General features: G+C 38.1%; 1 long non-coding RNA gene across 1 annotated transcript; it reads right to left on the bottom strand.

The window, feature by feature from the left end:
- Positions 1-15,809: 15,809 nt before the first annotated feature.
- LOC126633762 (uncharacterized) lies at positions 15,810-18,868 on the bottom strand. The gene is made up of 3 exons (XR_007627150.1): positions 17,518-18,868; positions 17,323-17,386; positions 15,810-17,226 (listed from the first exon to the last, which is right to left on the bottom strand). It is a non-coding gene; the product is annotated as an uncharacterized LOC126633762 (long non-coding RNA).
- Between the last annotated feature and the right edge of the window lie 343 nt (positions 18,869-19,211).

Here is a 19,211-nt window from a genome sequence, read left to right as displayed (position 1 = left end):
CTCTAGAAGTTATTACGTCTTTTAAAGTTACAGGATCTCCTTTTACATTTAAAATGAAGGGTATTTTATGTAGAACCTTTTCTTTGTTTCCTTCCACCAAAAATAAAATGGCTTCTGAAGATATAAAATCATGACCTAAATTCTTTTCTTTTCTGACCCCTTGACTTTTCCTACATTCTAGAACCTCTTCCAGTTCCTTTCTCTTTTTGGTGCCAGAAACTGAACTGAGATTTTCTTTCGACACTGATTGTTGATTATGTTCTTCAATTGAACTAGGACTATGGTCATTATAGAATTCATCCTCAAAGAACTCTACATCTCTTAACTCAACAATGACATTTGAGTTCACATCAAGCAATCTGTATGCTTTAGAGTTCTAGGCATATCCCACAAAAATACTTTTTAGGCCTCTAGGACCTAATTTGGATCTTTTAGGGCCGTGAGACCTATAAAAGAACAAACACCCCCAAACTCTTAAATAATCCAAATTTGGCTTTCTGCCCTTCCATACTTCATATTAAATTAATCATATTAGTGAGTGTCCTATTCTTTCTTTCTGCTAAGCCATTTTGTTGTGGAGTATAAAGTGCAGTTTTCTGATGAATGATTCCATGTTCTTCACAAAACAAAGAGAGTTCATTTGAAAAATATTCACCACCTCTATCACTCCTAAGGATTTTAATTTTCCTTTCCTTTTGGTTTTCAACCTCAGACTTATATCGTTTGAAAAACTCAAAGGCTTCATCTTTATTAGACATTAAATAAACATAAGTAAATCTAGAACAGTCATCAATGAAAGAAATAAAATAGCGTTTTCCTCCTCTAGTTAAAACACCATTAAACTCACATATATCATAATGAACTAAATCTAATATTTCGGTATTTCTTTCTACTTTTTGAAAAGGTTTCTTTGTAATTTTAGCTTCTGTGCAGATTTCACAATTTTTAAATATAACATCTTTACAAGAAATTAAACCATGTTTAGACAAATATTTTAAAGATCTATGATTTAAATGTGCTAAACGAGAATGCCATAAAGTAGAAGAAGAGTTAACAATATAAACAGAAGAATTCACTTTATTGATACTGAGTTTGAACATTCCATCAAATGAATAACCCTTGCCAACAAATATACCATTCTTTGACAGTATAAATTTATCGGCTTCCAACACCACTTTAATACCACTTTTACACAGTAGATTTGCAGATACAAGATTTTTCTTAATGTCTGGGACATGAAAAACATTTGTCAAAGTCATTGTTTTTCCATAAGTGAATTGTAGTTCAACAGTCTCTTTTCCAATAACCTTAGCACCATTGTGATTGCCCATTCATACTTCTTGACCATCCTCTTTGGTTTTGTAGATCTTGAATTGTGCTCTATCATTGCAAACATATATGGTAGCACCAGAATCAAGCCATTAGTCAGAAGATTTGATGGCTGCAGCCATGTTCAATTCAATGATCATGCCAATTTGCATTTCAGACACCATAGCAATTATATCTTCAGTATGAGTTTCCTCTACCATATTTGCTTTGTTTAATTTGGCGTCCTCATTTTTCTTGAACCTGCAATCATGAATAAAATGCCCTTTCTTTCCACAATGGTGGCAAGTTGCATTTTTCTTGGCACTGTTGGTGCCAAAAGATGTCTTTTTGAACTTTCCTAGGTTATTCGCTTTCAAGTTCTTTTTGAACTTACACTTGCTCCCTTCAACATAATTAATCTTAGTGAAGTCTTGTGAGGAAAAATATTTTTCTTGTTTCCGAGTTTCCTCTTCAATTTGGATCCCCTTCAAGAGATCTTGGAGACTTATATCTTCTATCATATGCAAAAGCTTCTTTCTATAATTGTTTCAACCAGGGGGTAATTTTGACATGATAGCCCCTACTTGTAATGCATCCAGATTATTTTGACTTCACGAAGCTTTGTGACCAAAAGTAATAAATCTTGAACTTAGTCCACAATGGATTTACCAGCAGTCATAGTAAATTCATAGAACTTAAACATGATAAATTTATCAGTACCTTTTTCCTCCGATGTATATTTCTCTTCAAGAGCATTCTAGATTTTCCTTGGAGATTGAGTTGTAGAAAATAAATTGTAGAGTCGATCCGACAATGTATTCAGGATATGTCCTCTGCACATCAATTCATCGTCTTCACGCTTCTTTCTGTTGGCAATAATTTGTTTAGTATCTGCATCATTAGGTTCAGGAATTGGCTGAAAATTTGGATCAAGAACATAGACAATTTTCAGGGCCGTCAGCATCCAACGTATTTTGTCCTTCCAGCACATGAAATTGGTTCCATCAAACTTGTCGAGTTTCCAAAAAGCACCGTTGTTCATTGTAGACAAAGCCATAGTTTCAGAGCATTAATTTTATGAATCTAGAGTTTAGAGTTTTATAAAAAATAGTAATTCACTGTAAGAAGTGTACTTTTCTCATACTATCATATTCACTAAATTATTAAAATAAAAATTTTGATAACTTTGAATGTTATATGTTAAATAATAAGCTTAATTAAATATAAAATTGAAGCTTCAATACAAGTATAAATTTTTTTAAGGTGAAAGACACTTATGTATATGATATACACATAATAAATTTACTCAAATACGTCTAGGTTCCCGCCTAGGCATTAGATGATATATAAATAAATTTACTCAAATCTGTCTAGGCGCTAGGCTTCAGTTCACCGCCCGCCTAAACCTAGCGTCTTTTAGAACCTTTAACCTTAATTATGAACGATATTAATATTGCCTACTATCTAAAAGGATTTGATTGTGTACAATTTTTTAGGACCTTTTACGGTTTTAAATTATGCCCATCCTCCCGACTATTCCTGGCTTCGCCACTGTTAAAAGTCAAATACTTCTTGCACATGCGCACAGAACAAATACTATAGGACTGGACTGTTCAAGTAGAATAGTAGCTTTTTCAGCATGAACGCATCTCCTTACTACAAACTTCCTTTTAGACTACTGGTACGCTAGCTTCCGTTTCAACTATTTTATCTATTTCTATTGGTGTCCTATCGTAGTATACAAATTATGTCGTACTAAATAAGGTCTCCTACTTAGTTGTGCCGAATAAAGACTCTAAAAACTAATCAAAACAAGATCTCGTGATTATTTGAACATCAAGTATAAGGGAAGTATTTTCCGCACACTTTTTCACCTCATGCACAACTCTATTTATTATTGGCATTTGACATGAATAAATCAAATGAGGATCGACCAAAATAAATAAGGAGAGATGTACAGAAGGGGAAAAGTTATATATAGAATGAAACAACGGAGGGGATTTGGAATAGAAATACTTAAGTAGGTTAGTTGGAAAATAAATTTTTATGGAATGACATATCTAAGAAACCCTCCTTATAAACCCTTTATGCAGTCTTCATCAACTTCGTTTGTTATGCATCTTCTTCTTTACCATTCTCTCTCGCGCATCGAAATCAGCTTCATTAAGTGCCACGATAACCAATAGATTCTAAGAGCTTGCACGGTTTGTGTCGTTCTTCTACGCCCTAGGGAGTAAACAACTTAACACATCGATACAATATATCTTGTCAACGCTGAACAAACAGCCTCACCACCAAGTATGAATTTCCTTTTCTCATTTTATCTGAGTGGAACAACCGCAAACCGTCATATCTAAACCAAACCACTAAGTTATACTTGATCCCTCCCCGATTTGGGTGAAAGAATTTGCTCCTTAGGTATCTCTTTATCTCTGTGCGACTCTCACACTCACAGAATCGGACTCAATTCCTACTCGACCCATCTCAATTTTCAATCGATATCAGTTAGTTCTTCCTTTGCGGACCCTCCTATTTGTGATTGCGAGCAAACAATACCCAAAGCATATATAGGCACATAAAACATTGTTATGGATATTATATGAACAATATGTACATAATGTTAATACAATATCTTCAGTATCAACTATCTACATCATCTAACAAAATATTTTAACTATCTAAACATTATTGTAACCATATATTATCTCAAATACAATATTGTGAGGCTATATGTGTTATGTAAACATTTTGTTTGTATAATTCATTTTATTTCAACAACCGAAGCTTGAAATCCTTCTATTATAGCCAATTTCTCATATTAAAAAAACAGGTTCATATTTTCATACTTTTGGATTAGCATAGGTGCAAATTCGCACAAAGTGAAATACATTCTACTTACTACATCTACACCCCTTGAAATTCAATTCGAATATCATTCAACTCCATGAATCTCAAGCTTTTCCACTTAATCCCTTAAAAAAATAATGTGTATCTCACTTTGCTCCTTAACATCCAAATCCACAACAAAATGCATCAAAATTGTTCATGTAGCACAAATGGGACCGATGTTTTTGCGAAGTAACGCAAGTGCCATGTATTAGATTTTAAATTCAAAACCTTCCTTTCAAAGTACGAAAAATAAAACTCCAACATATTTTTTGGGACACATAACACACATACCAGTAACAATGGGTCATATCATATTTGTGTCATGTAAGCATTTTTACCATATTTGTTTGTAGACTTTGATGGTTGGGACAAAGTAGGATACCAGTTGATTTGAGGGAGTCAAGTGAAAAAATTTGAAATTCTTCTTCTGTTCATTTGATACCATATCATCCCTTATGACGTCACTTTAGACATCCTCCTTCTTCCGCCCCCTGTCATTCCTTCCATTTTAACAACCAAAGTATGAAATCGTTCTATTATAGCCAATTTCCTAAATTAAAAATATATATCCACATTTTCCTACTTCTTATGTTAGTATAGGTGCATCGCACAATGTGTAACGGATTCTTTCTTTTTTTTGTTTTTATTCACGCAAGCACAATACACGTCTGATAATTATATTTTTATCAGCTTAATTACATCTTCACCTCTTTAAGGTGTAGTGCTTGAATTGAGTTTCAAGTGGCATAAACTGTAATAAGTCTATATAAAAATAAAAATAAAACTAATATTAAAATAAATATATTTATTTAATACAGTTTTTTATTTTAAAGTGATAAAGGGTGTCAACTTTAAAAATCATTTATTATAAAACCTTAGAAACAAATCGAAGAAAGTAGTCACAATATAAGTTTTTCAAACAAGAAGATATCCTTTTTTATTATTTCTAACACTCAATAACATCGACATGAAAGTTAATTTTATGCCCAAATCTCTTTTCTTCTGACTTGTTCTAAAGTTATAAAAGTACTTGTAAAAAAAATAAGTTATAAAAGTAATTTTTGTCAATAGCAGTTTTCATAGAAGTCTCATAAAACCACTTAAAGGGATTCTAGTTTGTATTAAAGGGTTTGTTTGGAAGTGCTTTTAAAATGATTAAAAGCCCTTTAGGTGAAAATATTTTTGAAAATCCTTAGTAAAAATCTAAGTGGATCCTAAAAAAAGGCTTTAAGTACTTCATACGAAAAGTACATATTTGGTGCTTCTAAAAAGCACTCAAACTGCTCTTGGAATCAAAATCAATTTCACCAAAACTCTTTCATTCATTTTAAAAGACTTCCAAACAAGCCTTATAAGCACTTTTACATGTGTATGAGCAAGGAAGTGATTTTGGCACTCCCCTACCCACTTTCCAAACTAACAATTTTTCATTCTCCATTTTTATAAGAGCAATTAATTTCACTTGAAAAAAAGTTGTGGGTTGTTCGTCAATGTTTGGAAAAATAGTTTTTCGTTTTGTAGATATAAAAACGAGAATACGTTTGCAATAATAAACTTAGAAAAATGAAGAAGACAAAACACAATATTTAGCCTAATTTTTGTAAAAAACATGAAATTCACGTTTCCTATATTTTTTCAGCTTCGAAATAATAGAAAATAAAACATATATTATAAGATAAAGTGAAAATTTTAATAAAACAAATAGAAATCATGTATGCCATCACTACCGTCACCGTTGCAACCACCACCACCACCACCACCACCACCATCACTACATTCTCCACTATCTCAACACCATCACCGCCACTGCCACCATCTTTGCACCATCACCTCCCATCACCATTGCCACCACCACCATATCCTCTACCGTCATCATCCTCACCAATGTGGCCACCACCACCTCCACCGTCTCACTATAACCATAACCGACACCATCGCCATGTCTCACAATGAACATTACCACCTGTACCTTTGTCGCCCCTGCCACCACTGTCACCACCACTAACACCACCACCATCATATTATTCACCTCCACCATGTTACCTTTGCGGCCACATCATCACCATCATCACCACCACTAACACCACTACCATCATATTATTCACCGCAATCACCTACAATGTGACCATTACCTCCTCCACCATGTTACCGTTGCTACCACCGCTGCCACCACCATCACCACATTCTCCACCTTGTTTACCCTCATTATGACTTCCACCATCTCCGCCACCATCATTCCTGCCACTTCTCAACCACCATCCCTTACAACCACTGTTAACCCAACCACACAGTTACTACTAGTATCACCACTCCCTCAATATTGCAACCCACTATTGCCACCTCCTATATCTCATTACTACTGACACCTCTTATATCTCATTATTACTGACACCTCTATTGTCATTGCTACTACCACCATTCCAACCGCATTCGCTACCCACATCACTCTTGTCTCAACCACCATTTCTACCACTAGCACATCCATTACTATCAAATCATATATTTATTGTATATTTAAGATTTAGATGTCAGACACATTTTCAATGTTTTCATTCTAAAATATTATTCTCAATTTAAACTACCACATGCATTCTCAAATTATAAAAATATAAAATCCTATTTGTAGTTTTTGTATTACAAAAGAATTCTTTGAAAATCATTCTGTAAAACGTTATCCGACAAACCCTTATTATACACTCCTTTTAAACGTAAAGGTTTGTATGACAACGTTTCTAGAGTCGTACCCAGTGCACAAGGCTCCCGCTTTACGCAGGGTCTGGGAGAGGTGAATGTCGGCTAGCCTTACCCCCATTTATGGAGAGGCTGCTCCCAAGTCTCGAACCCGAGACCTACCGCTCATGGGCGAAGGCACTTGCCATCGCACCAAGTGCGACCTCTTCACAACGTTTCTAGAGTGAAACTATTAAATTCCATTTTTTGCAAGTGGCTGACTGTAGTATTAGTCGGGGCCTTTTTCTTTAGTTCATTGAGTCTTGAATTTAAACTTTTTCTTTTTTCTTTTTCCAATGTAGATTATTGTATAATATCGTTTGCATGGCAAGAAATTAATTTTTATAAGCATTTTTAGGTAACCTTTAATTGTGGAAAGATTTTTTTATGTCACTAATTCAATATGTTTTAATAATTTATTTGATATAATGATCTTTTTAAAAACATGACAAATACTTATTAAACGACAATGCAATTAAAATAAAATTTGAATAGGGAAATTTTTTCCAAATTGTGAGTCGATTAGGGGTGGTTCGGTATGGGATCCCATAAAGAAAGCCTTGTCCCGATTCCCAAACCGAAATTTTCGGGAATCCCAATTTCAATACCGATCCCAAACCAAATTTTCGGGAATCCCGAAATAGTTTCGGGATTTCGGGACAAATCGGGAATCCCAAAATGGTTTTGGGCTTTTGGACTAAAATTTGACATATTATGCTTTTGGGCTAAAATTCAACCTTTTATATTGAAAAATTGACATATAGGCAGACTCAATCTGCCAATTTGTTTCTACTAATCTGTGCACACAAATCTGCCAATCAAATGGCAAGGCCCAGTTAGTCTCTGCCTATTTGTTTCTGCCTATTCAAAAGCAATATGCCAATCTGAAACGTTAATATGTGCTTGAGTAAACTAGTGCAATTATCTATAATCATGCCAGTCCCCAAAATTACGTCTAAAACGTTAATATATGCTTGAGTAAACTTCTGTACATATATAATATAAATATTATAGATAGATGTAAAGTTTTCTCAAGCAAATTGTAACTTATAATCTATCCATGTATCCATCTATCAATCTCCCATGTTTATTCTACATCTATGTATCCATCTATCAATCTTCTGTGATTTAAAAATTCTGAATATGTTCCGCTATCTATCTTAGGGCTCCTTCCTGTATACGGTCCATCATCGATTTCCAATGCTCCTTCAGTATTTCAATTTTCACTATTGTAGGTAGATGATGTTCCCCTTAAAGATGTGCTCCTATATATTTAGAAATTAAATAATATATATATATATATTTTTTTTTTTTCGGTTCGGTTTGGGAATACCGAAATCCCAAAAACTTGAGACTGATTCCCGTACCGAAATTTCGGGATCGGTTTGGTATTGGATACCGAAATTTTCAGGAATTTCAGTTTGGGATTTTTTCGGTTTGGTTTCGGGAATTTTTCGGTTCGGTTTGGGATTTTTGGGATTTTTTTCCAGCCCTAGAGTCGATAACCGAGGTTCTACAAGGAGCCAACACTTTCTAGTATGGTTCAAGTAGGTCGTAGGTGTCCAAGGAACCGCACGCACAGTATGACACGTAGGAGGAAAGTTGGCTGAGGTACACGTGGCACGGTTCTGCGATACCAATTGTTGAGGTCTGCTTGCCATAGTCGTGAGTGCGAGGGGGACCCAGACTCGAGGAAAGCAGTGGAAGGAAAGACTGTCTGCCCTTCCGTTTTTCATCCCCTTCTATTTTTCTAACCATTGATTTCATGTTAAGTTAATTTAATACGACCACCTCACATATTATAACTCTCGTTTCTTCCTCTTCGCTTATGCTGCTGCATTCACAGACCAAGAAACATATTTACTCTCAGCCCACAGTTTTTGTTTTGTTTTGGTTTGATTTGTTCTCTCTCTCTCTTCCCCCTCTCCCCTTTCAACTTCCCATTATGGATCTCCTCGTCTCTCTCACCACCACTTCTCCTCTCATCTCCTTCTGTCTCATGGATTTCTTCTTCTCAGTATCCCATTGATTTCTTCACCGCCTACGCCTCTAGATTCACAATCGCCACAATTCCCGAGTGTTTATTTCAAATTTTTTTAGTTCTCTCTAATTTGTTCATCCCCAAATCGTGACTTTCAAATGATTAAATTCATAAATTCTTATTTTTTCCAACACTCTAGATTCTGGGTTCTTCTCTGTTTCTAAAAATTTGCATATAATCCCATCTGTTTTTTTTTTAATTGATAAAAAAAACCATCTTTTGTAAAAATTTGGTGTTTGAATTTCTGGATTTGTCCGAAAAATGGTGACTATGAATCTGGGAATGCTCCATTATATTGTGGACCATGTGTATGGTGCATTCATGCACAGAACGAAGATAAGCCCTCAATTGTAATTCAATGGCATTCTTGGTGGAGGATGTTGTTGTTGTCTGTAGCTGAAAACGTTGCTTAGTCTATGAATGCAGCAGCAGAAGTGAAGAGGAAAAAAGGAGAGTGAAAATGTGTGAGGTGGTAAAATCTGGAGCATTAAATTAACTTAACATAAAATCAATGGCTAGAAAAATAGAAGGAGATGGAAGGGGATGAAAAATAAGAGGGCAGACAACCTTGGTCCGGAAGGAAAAGGGGTTACAGCAACTTGACCCAGTGAGTGACGCGGAATGATGGTTGGATGATTCAAGAAGATTCGTTCCATAAAATGGAAAACTCCTTTTTTTCTGTGAACTCCCAAATGGAAACTTACCAAAATCATTTTGGATTAACACTCGAGTCATTTTCTTTTCTTGTAAATGTAGTGAGCCAGCACCAATACTGTTTTTTTTTTTTTTTTATGATTTTTCTATCTTCTACTTAGACAAAATATGAACGTTGATTCTTTCATTTCACATTTATTGAATTTATTGCATTATGTAATAGGCCATGCAATAATGCATGCAATTATGAGAGGATGCTCGTACCCAAAGGGAGAAGACTCTACCTAACCAAGGCCGCTAGCCACGAAATGGGTTTGAGGTAATATGATGCGCCATGCATGTACATCAAGTGGCCAAAGAGTAGGGAACGTGGAAAATGGTATCCCTAGACTCTACATTTGTTAGGATAGTGATATATTACGTGTTACAATATAAGTAAAAATAAAAATAAAAATCAATGTTTATTTACATGTCTTATGATACGTGGTGTAACACCTTATCCAAATGCACTAAAAAAATTCGTTCGTGAGAGAGACCCCTTCCCTCCTCTCGTCTCACCTCTATTATGCCGTGACGGATGGTAATCCACATTTGCTTTCTTGAGGGTTGGGGACTCTTTTTGTCTTTCTTTCTTTCTTAAGTCATATTCACTAATATTCTTTCCCTTCTTTCCCTCTGCAATATTCGCGACTATTTCCTTGTTTACTACTGTAGGAAACTTTCTAGCAGTCCCTTGTGGCTTCACTTCCATTTTATTTGGCCCACCTCTTAAAACTAATGAAGAACTGGTGGTATTAAGGGTATCTCTAATTGAAATGGCCAAATATAATTCCGTGGAGAATTATAGTCCTGTAGAATATTATTTTTTAAATAAACAATGTCAGGTCATACTCATATAACATCTCCAACCGAGTGAGCTAAACATAGCCCTCCTTCATAATTTATTAGTTTTAAGTTTATACTTTAAATTTATTAGTTATTTAATTAAACTACCTTTGCATGTTTTCAAATCTATCTGTTCAGTTTGAATTAATTATAGCAACTGAGGAGCTGTGCTAAAAAAAAAAACTAAAAGGGGGGATTACATTTGGCCAGCCTGATGTCCCTTTGGCCAAACAATGACCTGGTGGGCTCTATAGAATTGTAGCTCAGCCTTTAGTTAGAGATGAGTTTTTGTGCAAATTAAGCAATTTTTCGGCTTTTGGACCTTTAGCTCTCTCCATTCGAGATGGCCTAAAGCCACATAAGGAGAAATTCTTGTACCAATGCATGTCATCTGTACCTCAGCTACCGAACTAAGTTGGAGTTCTTTTGTAATGGAGTTCATCGCAGGCACGCTTTCACCACCTCTAATACGAATGATCCACTTAAGAGCGTGTAAGTTTACTGATGAAGTAGTCATCTTAATTTGTGAACACATAATTCTCTTACTGAAGAGATCCATTGTCGTATCGTTAGTTATTTGAACTTTGTATCAATTTCCCATCACAATAATATATTATTTATGTCTAAATCGAATTAAATAACTGGTTCTCTTTCTTTCCCAGTTTCCATTTGTTTGCTTTAAGTTGAATAATGTAACTGAGGCTGGTGACTAACAAAAACAATGAAGGGTTAAAGCAGAAATTAAGGGTTTCAATTTCTTTCTGGACCCTTCTAATAGGAATTACCGTTTCTAGACTCTTTTCTATATGAATAAGAGAAAAGAAAATGAAAACAGCTTAAACTCAACACCACGGGTTTTGGTCTGACATGGACAATCCTTCACATCCTCACATACTTTGTTATAAAATATAAGATAGTCAAAATATATGCTACTACTAGGTCGTGGACATTGATTTGTCGTTGTTCAATCATTTCTAAGGAAGACAATCGACAACCACAAATGTCTCGGGACAGATCAGCCGTGTGACTTTTGTTTCGCTCGTATGTCTCCATCTGAATTTTGTTTTACATTTCGGTATGTATTTCTTAACTTGTTGCTTCGATGTTTCAACAATCATGCCAAGCACTGATCAAGTATATATTGGCAGAGATTATATATTTCAATTATTTATAATTCTGGAAAGAGAGTTGGCTGATATATTCGCTTGTACGTGTTGGGTGGTTATAATTTAACCTCATGCCTGCTGGATTTTTTTGAACTTATTACATTTCACAAAAGTGACGAATGAAAACAAAGTGGTCTCACATCAAAATTTAAATGGATCGAATACCAGAAGTATACCAATAAAGTAGAACAGTCATGCAGAAGAAAGTGGCCTACAAATTCCATGTCAAGAAACATACAAAGATGAAGAAACTTGAAGGGGGATGACACCTTCCAGATAAACTTTTCCACAAATTGCTTTCGGAAGTATGTGGAATATGGGGAAGGTGAATAAAAGTGTTGGGAATGCTTGCGTTTTTTTGGGTACGTTCTGGACAACTTCATACATTAATGAACATAAGTAAACATTCTTTGGAAGTAAAAGATTCTCTCCAGATTCTTTCATAGTTTTATTGGTATATTTTTTATTTTAATTTCTTCATATATTAAAGAACATATGAATATGGACATGTAAACTTGGTGGAGATTTAGAGAGCGTGGCTAATCAACATCGCTTGTTGGTGATGGATGTACATATCAAAAGAGTGAGAAAAAAGAACAAGACTTGGAAGTGCCCAAGGACTAGATGGTGGAATCTAAAAGAAGAAAAACACCCCATGAAAGTAATCACCCAGTGTGTGTGGGATAGAGAGGGGGAAGCTAACCAAATGTGGGATTCCATGGCTAGTTGTATCCGAAAAGTAGCAAAAGAGATATTAGGAGAGTCCAAGGGCTTTGCCCCACACCAAAAGGAATCTTGGTGGTGGAATGAGGAGGTACAAACAAAGGTGAAGGCTAAGAAAGAATGTTGTAAAGCCTTATACAAGGATAGGACCGATGAAAATGGTGAAAGGTATAGAAAAGCGAAGCAAGAGGCGAAGAAAGCTGTGAGAGAAGCTAAGTTAGCGGCTTATGACGATATGTATAAGCGACTAGATACCAAAGAAGGAGAGTTGGATATCTATAAACTAGCTAGAGCAAGGGAAAAGAAGACAAGGGACCTAAACCAAGTGAGGTGCATCAAGGATGAGGATGGAAAGGTTCTTGCTACAGAGAACGCGGTTAAAGACAGATGGAAAGGTTATTTTCATAATCTTTTCAATGAAGGACATGAAAGGAGTGCTTCTTTAGGGGAGTTGAGTAACTCAGAAGAGTGTAGAAACTACTCTTTTTATCGTAGAATCCGGAAGGAAGAAGTGGTTGTAGCTTTGAAGAAGATGAAGCATAGAAAAGCAGTAGGCCCAGACAATATAACAATCGAAGTGTGGAAAGTTTTGGGAGAGACAGGTATAACATGGCTCACTGACCTTTTCAATAGGATTTTGAAAACGAAGAAGATGCCAAATGAGTGGCGAACGAGCACTTTGGTGTCTATCTACAAGAATAAGGGCGATGTACAAAATTGCATGAACTATACGGGTATTAAGCTAATGAGTCATACAATGAAGCTCTGGGAGAGAGTCATTGAGCATAGATTGAGGCAAGAGACACGGGTTTCGGACAACCAATTCGGGTTCATGCCAGGGCGCTCAACCATGGAGGCAATCTATCTCTTACGAAGATTGATGGAAAGATATAGAGATGGGAAAAAGGATTTACACATGGTCTTTATAGATTTGGAAAAAGCGTATGATAGGGTCCCAAGAGACATTCTTTGGAGGATTTTAGAGAAGAAAGGAGTACGAGTAGCATATATCCAAGCTATACAGGATATGTATGAAGGAGCAAAGACTGCCGTAAGAACTCATGAAGGACAAACCGAAAGCTTTCCCATAACTATAGGATTACATCAAGGCTCATCCTTAAGTCCTTACCTTTTTGCGTTGGTAATGGATGAGTTAACAGGACATATTCAAGATGATATTCCTTGGTGTATGCTTTTCGCAGACGATATAGTGTTGATAGATGAAACTCAGGAAGGGGTAAATGCAAAGCTTAACCTTTGGAGAGAAGTGTTGGAATCTAAAGGTCTTCGCCTAAGCCGATCAAAGACAGAATATATGGAGTGCAAGTTCAGTGCAAATGGAGGCCAAAACGAGTTAGGGGTGAGGATCGGAGATCAAGAAATACCAAAGAGCGACCGTTTTCGTTACCTAGGATCTATCTTGCAAAAGAACGGAGAATTAGATGGAGATCTCAACCATAGAATACAAGCTGGATGGATGAAGTGGAAGAGTGCATCCGGCGTGTTGTGTGACCGCCGTATGCCACTGAAGCTTAAGGGAAAATTTTATAGGACGGCAATAAGGCCGGCGATGCTGTATGGCACAGAATGTTGGGTGGTGAAGCATCAACACGTACACAAAATGGGTGTAGCGGAGATGAGGATGCTTCGTTGGATGTGTGGGCACACGAGAAAGGATAAGATTAGGAATGAGGATATCCGGGGTAAAGTAGGAGTAGCCGAAATTGAAGGAAAGATGAGAGAAAATCGGTTACGGTGGTTTGGACATGTGCAAAGAAGGCCTACTGACGCTCCGATTAGAAGATGCGACTATGGGACAGAGGTTCAGGGCCGAAGGGGTAGAGGAAGACCTAGGAAAACTTTGGAAGAGACCCTAAGAAAAGACTTAGAGTACTTGGATCTGACGGAGGATATGACACAGGACAGAACACAATGGCGTTCTAAGATTCATATAGCCGATCCCACTCAGTGACTTGGATTTTCCAAGTCTCCAACCGAGAAGTTTTCCTCACTCGGGAAATTAAGGGAACACTACCTCAACCTACATGCTCCACTCACAAAGCTTCAACATACAAGCTTCAACAAAAGAAAATTCAAAGAACTTAGCGAAGAAGGCTTTGGTGTATTTAACACAATACGTTGAAATGAAGGAAAGCTTATTTATTGATATTCCCGATAAGTTACAAATATGTACATATACTTGAGTCAAAATAAACAAACAAGAGGGAGCCTTCACAAAGGTTGCTTAGGAGAAGTCTCAGCAGTCGGTAGAGCCCCAGAAAGAAAAGGCACCGTAGGGGGATCATTCGGAGCCTCAGTACTGGACAGAACCCTAGAAAAAGGAGGCATCAGAGGTTGATCATTTGGAGCTTCATTACACGGTACAGCCCCAAAAGACGAAGGCAATAAATGCCTTTGGAACAAACCCACAAATCTCTGATGATCAAGTAAAACCTGACCATCAGATTCCTTCATCTGGTCAAGCTTTCTCTTCATGTTTGTAGCATAGTCATGTGCGAGCCGGTGCAACTGTTTATTCTCATGCTTAAGCCCTCTAATCTCCTGTTTGAGACTCATCACTTCAGCCGTCAATGATTTAACTTGGCGGGTTCGAGCAAATAGGCGTTGGGCCATATTAGACACAGAACCTGCACACTGAACACTAAGAGCCAGAGAATCCTTAACAGCCAACTCATCAGACCGTTTGGAAAGTAGTATGTTATCTTTGGGAGTGAGAAGGTTCCTAGCCACTACCACAGCGGTCATATCATTCTTCATCACGGAATCCCCAACGGTAAGAGGACCAGTAGGGGAGACGAAGGATGGGCGCCATATGTTGTCTGGAGAAGGCGGGGCTGCCTCTTTAACAAGGTTCAAGTCAAAACGACGGTCGGAGGGGCCAGACATTTTCAAAGGTGTTGAAGAGAGAAGAGGTCGGACAAATCAAGATCTTAGAAGTGCAAGAATAGAGCTTCTACTGGTGGATATTCAAGTGTGCTTTGGAACTTAATGTTAGCCCCTATAAAAATCTGCACTCGACGAAGCTTCAGAAATTGAAGAGGCGCCTGCTCAGAAATTGAAGAGGCATTTGCTTTCTCAAAAGCTGGGCTGCTCAGAGACCACGAGGGTCGATCTCAGAAATCGAAGAGGCGTTTGCTTTCTCAAAAGCTGGGCTGCTCAAAGACCACGAAGGCCGATCTCAGAAATCGAAGAGGCTTGCTTTCTCAAAAGCTGGGCTACTCAGAGACCACGAGGGCCGATCTCAGAAATCGAAGAGGCACCTACTTTTCCAGCCTTGTCAGCACCTGTCACACGCACACTCAGCTTCGCGGAAATTATGGGCATTCTGTCGAAGATTTCTGGCGAAGTAGAAAGCACATGAATCGTACTGTTCAATCACCCACTTCCCACACGCAACAGTAGCTCATGGGTACCACATATAACTTTGCCAAAGTTCTCTGACAAAGTTGATACACGTGAAGCTTGCAGCTCCCACTACATTGCTCTGACCAAGAAGGGTAAAAGAATAGCAAAGAAACAACACTAACAAAGTTTAGACACATAAATTTTGAAGGTCTAGCTACCATATTATTACCCACAAGGGTAAAGGAACAGTACCACTGCTGGATAATTGGAAAGTCCCGGTGTGTCAACCTCTGTGCTTCGTGGCAAGGTAGACTAGCAAACATGCCCAACCTTTACTCACATTCGAGAAAACACTCCCAACAAGATTGCTTGCTCCAAAATCGAAGAGGCACCGCCCTCCGAATCTCGAGAGCCAAACTCCCAACACGATTACTTTCTCAAAAATCGAAGAGAGGGTAAAGGAACAGTACCACTGCTGGATAATTGGAAAGTCCCTGTGTGTCAACCTCTGTGCTTCGTGGCAAGGTAGACTAGCAAACATGCCCAACCTTTACTCACATTCGAGAAAACACTCCCAACAAGATTGCTTGCTCCAAAATCGAAGAGGCACCGCCCTCCGAATCTCAAGAGTCAGACTCCTAACATAATTACTTTCTCAAAAATCGAAGAGAGGGTAAAGGAACAGTACCACTGCTGGATAATTGGAAAGTCCCTGTGTGTCAACCTCTGTGCTTTGTGGCAAGGTAGACTAGCAAACATGCCCAACCTTTACTCACATTCGAGAAAACACTCCCAACAAGATTGCTTGCTCCAAAATTGAAGAGGCACCGCCCTCCGAATCTCAAGAGCCAGACTCCCAACATGATTACTTTCTCAAAAATCGAAGACATCGCTCTCCGAATCTCGAGAGCCAAACCCCCAGCAGGATTGCTTTCTCAAAAATCGAAGAGGCATCGTTCTCCGAATCTCGAGAGCCGAATCCCCGACAGGATTGCTTGTTCGAAAACTGAAGAGGCACCACTTTCCCAACTTCAAGAGCTGGATCTCCTTGGATAAAGCTTGTCTGTAATCTTCACATGCAACATCAGCTTTCCAGATACCACAGACCACTTTTTCAAAGTGCTCTGCCAGAGTTAAAACTTGTGAAGCTGGCAGCTCCCACTACCGTGCTATGACCAAGCAGGGTAAAGGAATAACATTATTACTTGATGTTAGGGAGACTCCTATATATGTCGACCTCCATCCCCAACGGACAGGCAGACCTGCAAAAATGCTCAACCCTTCCTCTTATCTGAGAGGGCACTCCCAACGAAGCCTTTCGAAATATTCAGCTTTCTTTCCCCCCGATAATACCTCTGTAAACAAGCTATACTAGAGCAAGAATATCTCATATCATCAAGGTTAAAAGCAAGAGTATCCCATATCATGCTTTTTCCCCGTCTTTTCCTTTGGCCTTGTTCTTACCTGCAAGACAAGGAGAAAGAGAGCAATCAGTCAGCACTTGGAATCAAGCTTCTAGCCAGGAACTGACTGCTTGGAACCCCTTACCTGATTACTTACCTGGCATTGCTCTCGAGTACTCATCTTCAACATCTTATGCTTCCAGGAAAGATACCGCATCTGCCTGAGGAACAGATAAGGCAAGTGAGAAGGATACAAGGAAGCATGTGGAGACAAGCGTAACAGCACACGTGCCGATACATCCACTACTCTGTCAAAAGAAAAAGTATCCCATATCAGCAGGGTCGAACGTACTCTAGATTTGATGAACTTGTTTTGACCCTCAAATTCTTCAGTCGGCCTTATACTCTGGAGGAAACCAGAAAACCCTCCAGCCCAGTTCAAGAATAAGCCTGTGGAAAGTTACTTCTTCAAAAGCAAAAGTATCCCATATCATCTCTTCTCATTTTTCTTCTTTTTATCCTTCATGCTGCCTGCAAGATAGGGAGAATGTGAACAATCAGCCGGAGCTCTGATTGCTTACCTTGTCTGTCACCTCTTTCAGCAGATCCCCTAGCTCGGCGACTTGGGGGACTCCTACTACATGGTTTGTATCGCGCTTGACCAAGCCTGAAACTACAAGTAAGTTTCAAGTGACATTGATACATTACCTTGTGCATCTCCACCAGTTACAGATACCACCCCTGGATGGAGGAAGAGTACTTCCAGAGAAGATGCCACATCTACCTATGAGACAGATAAGGAAAGTCAAGACGATACCACACTCCGGTACTTAGAAGTTTCGTGGTTACGAGATCATTCTCCCACAATATTTCCTACTGTCATTTGTACTAAATCATTCACTTGTACTTACTAAAGGAGAGCTTGAACCTATGTACTTGTGTAAACCCTTCACAATTAATGAGAACTCCTCTATTCCGTGGACGTAGCCAATCTGGGTGAACCACGTACATCTTGTGTTTGCTTTCCTATCTCTATCCATTTATATACTTATCCTCATTAATGACCGGAGCAATCTAGCGAAGATCACAAAAAGTGACCGTTTTCGCTACCTAGGATCTATCTTGCAAGAGAACGGAGAATTAGATGGAGATCTCAACCATAGAATACAAGCTGGATGGATGAAGTGTAAGAGTGCATCCGGTGTGTTGTGTGACCGTCGTAGGCCACTGAAGCTCAAGGGAAAATTTTATTTTATAGGACGGCAATAAGGCCAGCGATGTTGTATGGCACATAATGTTGGGCGGTGAAGCATCAACACGTACACAAAATGGGTGTAGCGGAGATGAGGATGCTTCGTGGGATGTATGGGCACACGAGAAAGGATAAGATTGGGAATGAGGATATCCGAGGTAAAGTAGGAGTAGCCAAAATTGAAGGAAATATGAGAGAAAATCGGTTCCGGTGGTTTGGACATGTGCAAAGAAGGCCTACTGACGCTCCGGTTTGAAAATGTGACTACGGGACAGAGGGTTCAGGGTCAAAGGGGTAGAGGAAGACCTAGGAAAACTTTGGAAGAGACCCTAAGAAAAGACTTGAGTACTTGGATCTAACGGAGGACATGACACAAAACCGAGCGCAATGGCGTTCTAGGATTCATATAGCCGACCCCACTTAGTGGGAAAAGGCTTTGTTGTTGTTGTTGTTGAAACTTGGTGGAGATTATAAAGAGAAAAAAACATAGATGCTAGAAACAAAGTTGAATATCAGAGTACACAACGAAATAACTGAATATAAAATTTTATTAAACAAAGAAATACGGAATTGTTAAAAAGGCTACATGAACCGAAGAGGCTACATGTTGACTAACTTACTTCTTAAACTAAATTACAAGCTATATTTATAGCGACATAAACCTAAGAAACCCTAATGTGTAAATACCAAAAATACCCTAATACAAAATCAAATCAAATCTCTAATTAATTTATTAAATAAACTAATAAATTCCAACAGAGAACAACAAAGAAAAATCATCCATCGCCCGCTCC

This window comes from Malus sylvestris, chromosome 1 (genome assembly GCF_916048215.2).
Source record: "Malus sylvestris chromosome 1, drMalSylv7.2, whole genome shotgun sequence".
Classification (NCBI taxonomy): Eukaryota; Viridiplantae; Streptophyta; class Magnoliopsida; order Rosales; family Rosaceae; genus Malus; species Malus sylvestris.
This window is presented reverse-complemented; position numbering and strand designations above follow the sequence as displayed.